This window comes from Atta cephalotes (assembly GCF_000143395.1).
Source record: "Atta cephalotes unplaced genomic scaffold scaffold00016, whole genome shotgun sequence".
Lineage (NCBI taxonomy): Eukaryota > Metazoa > Arthropoda > Insecta > Hymenoptera > Formicidae > Atta > Atta cephalotes.
In genome coordinates, this window is record NW_012130080.1 from 4,884,971 (window position 1) to 4,892,339 (window position 7,369).

The following is a 7,369-nucleotide window of genomic DNA, read 5'->3' on the forward strand; positions in this document are numbered from 1 at the left end:
TATATATATATATATATATATATATATATATATATATATATACCAGTTTTTTACAAAACGTGCTAGCTAAGTTGGCGCATACTTTTGCTACTATAATGAAGGAAACTTGTTACATTAACAGTGTTTATTGTAGCAAAGAATTAACTGTATTATCACACTGATAATTACAGATATAATTTCTTTATTGACTCAAATCTTAGTTATAGATGTTGAATTCGTGCAGCAAGTTATAGTTTTGCTGAACCATCTATTTTTTTTCCATTAATAGTTATGATAAATATTATGATTTTTGTGCTCAGGCCTTATGTCAGGTGACGAGAAGTCGATCGTTTGAGTTATCAGAGATCCCGTTTTGTTATCCGACAGTGATCCTGACATCAGTATAAAAGTTCGTGGGATAAAAAGACGACAGATTAGTCGAAAAGGATGGATGGAAAACGCAAATGCGACTGCACGATATATCTGAGGACTGACGAATGCAATTGAAGCAAGGCTCGAAAATATCGGCCGCTGATACTTGTGCTCGTCTGATACTTGAAGAAGGATACACTTTCAAATGCTTGAATGATACTTGAACGATATAATACGTTGAAAGATATTTCTGAGATAACTTCTACATCTTACAGGAGAGTTCATACTCTTTTCAGAAGTGTTTTATACCGTTGATATTGTTCGCGTGGACCACGAACCGCCATAATTTATAGTGAAGTATCGATACTTTAGAAACGAGCCTCGAGTGTGACAGCAATGCTATTATTAGCGATCTTAAATTATTTGATCTTTAATCTTTCCAAGTATCAGACGATACTCGACGCTTCTAAGCTACTAGTAGTTAATGGCAATAGTCGATGGCATTTGGAGCGCCATCAGTGAGACGAGTGACGAGTTAATCATACTTTGTGACTTTAGCTAAAGTGATTTAGATAAAGTATTTATACGGAAAACCAAAAAGATGATATGTGTAAGAAGTCTCAAACGTACCAAATAGCGCGTGCCAATGCGCATGATTTAAATTTTAATCTAGCTACGTTAAGGTATTGTGGGGTCCAGTAAACTGCGCTTTCTGTCGAGAGAGGACACGATAGGATTGATGTTGTTGATTGTTGTTGCAAGATACGCAGATTCGACCGATCATGAACATCAGTTTCTAGCGTTGGTAGAGAGAAGGATTACTTTAACTTTAAATTATCATATTAACTACTGCGCTAACAAATTTAGCTACTGTGACTGTTCGAAGAGAATCAACTGTGCGGCCGAGACTTCGATCGGTTCATTAGAGGAGGTAGATCGCTGTCAATTGCGATGTCGGTCGAATCCGGCTATTCGCGCGCGACTTGATTGTTTATGATTATGTTGTTGTACCGTACTAATAAGGGATACGTACATTGCAAAAGTAATATAAAAAAAAATTAATGTTATCAAAGTTCATATTTGAATTAAGTATTCTAGATGGTCAAATCTTGAGATCGTATGGATTTTGCACTTCCGACTTGGGTTAAAACATGTTTTAACTTAGATACAAAATATTTTGAGCAATGCATTTTTAAATTTCAAATAAAAGTTGTAAAGTTTGAAGAGGATCATCAGTTGAGCTATTTAGATTTTAGGTTCAGGAGCTTATTGGGTTCAAGTGGGTTTAAAATTTAAGTAACTCATTTGATGATCCTCTTGAAATTATATAAATTTTATTTAAAATATCTTTTTAATGTATTGTTTTCGAGATATTTTGTATCTAGTTACAATAACCAAATATATTTCAAACTCAGTCAGGTACAGAATCCACAGAATTCAAGATTTGACCAACTAGAATATCTATTTCAAACGTGATCTTTCGACTGATAATATTGGTTTTTTGTATTGTTTTTTTTTTGCAATGTAGCATGTTTTTCCTTGTGAGAAAAATGTTCTGATTAAACTAACATAAATGTCATTCTTTTTGAATCTTTTTCTTGATTTAATCAGAATATTTTTTTCACTGTGTATATGCATAACGGTCGACGAGTAAAATTGGGGAAGCAAAACAGGAAAGAAAATCGAGCAAAAAACATCTAGGAGATGCCGTCTGACGAGAGCCAAAGATTCATCTCACAACATTGCTCGATTCGTACTGATTCCACACGAATCTAAGATTTAATGAGAGATCGAACAATCCGCGATGTAACTAAATCGAAATCTCGTGAAGATCGTTTTTCGGCTCTAGTCAATCTATCGAGGAGCTCGTCGATGACACATGTCGGTAAAATTGTTTTACCGAGAATATATTTAGGAGAGAGGGAGGTCTGGGAGGGAGGAGAGTTCGCACGCGTTAATTTAAGTGAAATGTTCGTAGATATCAAGTACGGCGATCATGAACAGGAATATATGAGAGTATATATGAGAGTCTACTAATTTACTGCGTTGCTAGCTTGTACATGATTCAGCATTAAGAAGCGATATATGCGATGTTTCTGTATGCAAGATGCATGTTTCCTTGATGAGTGCTTAGAGAGATACTTAGGCGAAACGGACGGTTGTACGCGAGCGAATGTTTTGCGATAAACTAATAAAAATACAATACCGTTGCGAGTTCGAGACAGGAAGTGGCGGTCATGAGTACTAGCTTCTTTCGGCAAGATCGAAAGAAAGATTTGTAAAACGAGTAACCCGTTCGACATATTGTCTATTGACCTTGTGACATGAGAGACCGAGATTCGCAAAGATCGGTGGATTCGATCAGAAATTAATTGATAAGACGACGATCCCAAAAAAACAGTAGACGAGATCGAAAGAGAGCAAGCGATCAGTTGATCGCGCTGCGGCGAGACAGGTGGACAGATATCTCGAGTCTGTATATATAATATAATTCTATAATATATAATAATAATATAGTATTATGTGTGATACTATATTAAATGTGAGTAATATACGCTCGAGACTCGCGGGACCACCCTGTCTTTTGCGTATTGCTGCGTATCGTGCGTAAGGGTCTGAGCACGAAGATTGTTGGAAACAATTACGATAAGTTTTTACATTGAGTTACGATTCTGTCCGAAATAGTTATAAGTTACGACAATCTTTGTGTTCAGTACTCCGATTCTCCCATTTCTATCAATGTAGTTTAATTTTAATCTCGGTTCAACTAACTCTTCATCGTTTTCTAGTTCTAAGAACTGGAAAAAGATGAAGAGTAAGTTGAACAGTAATTAAAATTAATTACATTGACAGAAACGGGCATTAATAACATTTGACTCATTCTTTTTTTAACAGAACTTTTTGCACTTTTTAATTGAACTTTTTTTTTAATTCTCTAACGTGAAGAGAAAAGGAGGAGAAGTAAATCATGCAATAAGTTCGGTTAAAAAAAAGAAGGCTAGTGACGGTATCGTTATGTACTTGTGCAGATATTACATTATGATAAAAAGTAATGCAACGATAATATAACGATATCGATGTTAAGATTACAGAATCGGGACATAGCGACATAACGAGCATAAAGCTTATGTCGCACGATCGGATCGACGAGTCTCATCACCGCGTTTCTTTTCGCGTCTTTCACTCTGCTGTTTCTCATTGCACGCGTGTATAAGCCAGTGAGCTCTATAATATACTGGAGCGAGCCTTTCCTATGCTAAACTATAGAAAACTGCGGCCCGATGAAGAAAAAGGAGCCAAACAACATAAGTCTTTCTAACTTTTTTCTATTTATGGTATAATAAAACAGCATTCGCCAATCAGCAAATCTCTGATAAAGAAAACAGTACCAATTTTGTATTAGAGTGTTCTTGTTTAGGAATTGAGACACCCTCACACCTCAATGCTCCAGTATGTTATAGAGCTGTATGTTATAGAGTATGTTATAGAGCTCACTGGTATAAGCTCTTTCCCTTCGAGGCACACTTCGCGACGCACATTTCATTTCGTGTCACCTCACATTCGTCTCACAACCGATAACGTAACGATCGAAACGGGCTTCACCATCGGACTAAGCGCAATGATCCAATATCTTGGATGTCATCCGAGATAATTTTGCCAGGATGGCCTAGTTCGTGCTTCAACATCGGGAAATTGAAGTTTTCCTTCTAACCGATTTATTTAACGACGAAATGTTTCACACGTTTCAAAAGTTGTCTATAAGAGACGTTTGAAAAATTGCGGTATTTTTCAACATCTTAACGTTTAAACGTTTGTGATAAAATCGAAGATTTTTTATCGTTTTTTTTTATTTTATTTTATTTCTGTTTATTTTATTTGTATAGAAGGAAAAACAGCGATTATTTTTAATTCATCGAGGCGTTTTTCCGGACAGCCTTTATTCAAATGTATCTTAGAGAAGTTTTATACATAGTTTATGGCGATTGCGCGCAATGATTCATGTCATTTTCATATCAATCTACAAGTTGCGGTAAACGGGAAAAACAGCGCGAAAGAGAAGTCGCTTAGCACGGTCGCGATTTCATTGACGAGATAACTTGATCAGAAATGTGGAATTGAGAATCTGAGAGAGTCATGCCGCGAAGAATCTGTCCGAGATAACTCGAGTTCTCGTTGATGGAAGAGAGAACTTGAATCGACAGTTAATGCTTTGCGGAGTGAGATCGATGACAAATTACTTTTTCGTCTTTGTTTATTGCGAAGCATGAAACGTCCACGTGAAAACGTTGCAACTTTGTAGTGTAAAACAGTAGCAGTTTTTTTGTACGATGGTTTTCCACATATAAAATGTTTTTCTCTGCAGGAAAAAATGTACTATAAAGATAGATTATATCTCGAGCGGTTCAGTGTTTGCTGGTTATTTTTATTAAAAATATTCAATCTTGATGTTATTTTTATTTATTAAAACAACAAGTTCGCTTTTGTAGCAAATTAAAGTTGCAAAGTTTTCACGATGAATTCGAGAATATCATAGCCCGTGTGATAGCGCGAGTTGCTTCTTCGTCATACAACGTGCGATTTAATTTTGCTTGGCAAAACTGTATCCGTGATGCGAGAGTCTTTTTATTTTGTATTACTGTCCCTAAGATTAGTGTTACTGACTGTGTAGTCTCGCGATAACGTAGCTGTATTATTCATTATTCACCATGATTGCCATATTGTAAAATTAGCTTAACACAGACAGCCGGTAGAAGCTATTGTGACGAGTAATATATATATAATTATACATACAAATATATAATTATACATATATAAATATAGAGATACGTATTAGTTATACTACTGCTAAGTCACGTATTAGTTATACTACTTTTATGTGTGTATGCGTGTGGCCGCGTGGATGGATGGATGACACGTATGTGTATAAGCATTTCTAGTCATGTAATCGCACCAAAAAAAAAAAAAAAAAAAAAGAAAGAAAAACTAAACGTAACAACTAAATGTCTACGCGTACATGTACATACGTACACGTATACCTGACATTGTTCGCTCATTTCAGTTGTGCACAGTGTGTTCCGGATCCGCCGAGAAATACTTTACGGACGAGTTTCGCGACGAATTTGAAGTCGACTCAGCGAAGATAAATTAAGTCGGACATAAAAGAGCTGTCATTTAATTATCGCATTATATTTAAAATATAAAAGCTCTTTTCATACAAAGCGATTGAAGACAAATATGCTTTGTTCTTCATCGATTCTAGAATCGAGACTTAAAAAGCTGAAAATTGCAAAATTGTCAAATTGGTTGGAACGTCCATCCGTAAAATAATTTCTGGGAGATTCGGTACATCCTGTATACAGTATAATTGTGAGTATAATTGCGCGCTTTTCACGTACGAGGAAAGGGAAAGGACCGCGATTGATCGAGACACGACGTGAAGGATCACGTCAACCTCTTAGAGACTGTGAGCCGTATAAAACGTTGCATTTCCAAGCAAATTTTCTACCAGAAATTACTTTTTATCCGATCTACTTATTTTTTTACGGTTGTATTTTTTTTATCTGTCGATTTCTTTTCTTTTCTTTAATTTGTCGCGAGAAGAAGGAAGCCGGAGGGAACGTGACTAGGCCGCCCTGAAGGGCTCGCGTTCGCGAAAGAAGTCAAAAGGGACGACGAGAATTCTTTCGAAGATACATGGCCTCCCGGTGAAAATCCACTATAATGACGACTATAATGCGAGGCGAGGTGAAATTTACTGTGCCGATAACAGCCGCGACACATTTCGCTATGCATCCTATCATATAATAAAAAAAACATGCTCTCTCTCTGCCGTTATAACGGTTGAAAGCGAGCGAATTGCAGTAAATTGTGTGGGAGGATTAATTATAGCGTTATATCGTAATTATAATGATTAATGGTAATTATTATAACACACTGGTAATGATAAAGATAACTACAAAACAAGTGAATAATGACGTTTAATTGACGATCAATAATCAAGAACGCACGTATTTCATGATGCATTCATAGTTTAATAATCATTATTTGATTTCCGTTGCGAAAGAATGATGTGTAAGAATCTTATTACGAGGGAGATGATCAACAGGGGTGCAAAGGGCGAGCGTTAAGCACAAAAGATTAAAATAAAAAAAAGAGTGAAACGTCTCATATAAAGTTACCACCATGGAGAACCTTTCATTATATAAAATTATTATGTAATAATTGTCCATACATCTTAAAATGTCAGAATAAACTAATAATGAAAAAAATTATCCATGTTTATTTCTTATTTATTCCCTCTTATTTATTTCTCATTTATTCCCTATTTATTAAGCGGGAAAATTGTTGCGTTATGATAATTACTTGTTATATTCTTGCGATTTGCTAATTCTGCGAATTAATTAAGCAAAACGATCAAGAATCTTTATGTATCATTTAATAATGATTTAAGGTTTTAAAAATAAATTAATAAACAGAGGTTCTATTAAATCATGTTTTTAAAATACTTTATAAGCGCTCCTGAATGAATTAAAATACACTTAAATGTCTCGTTTATGAAGGATGAATCAGTTTTGTTCACATTCGGGCATTGTTTAAATAATAATCTTGAAAAAACTATAATTTTTTAACAAATTGCATTGAGACAAATTGAGCAGCTTTTATATAAAATAATAAAGCATTTTTTTAATATTTATACTAAAAAAATATTGAAATATACAGATTATTTAAAAAATGTTTCAAAACTTTATTCTATTATCTTTGCCAATTTGTAAACTTTGTGTATGAAATTCTCTCTTAATTTGTACGAAATGAAAATTAACATATTTTTTTTCACTACATAAAAAATTAAAAAAAATTAATTTATTTAACTAACTAATAAATATTTATTCAAAATGAAGATAAACTTTATTTTTTATAAATATATAACAGATCATCATTTTTTTATAAATTACATAACTAATTAACCGTTTAAAATTTTATATATATATATATATATATATATATATATATATATATA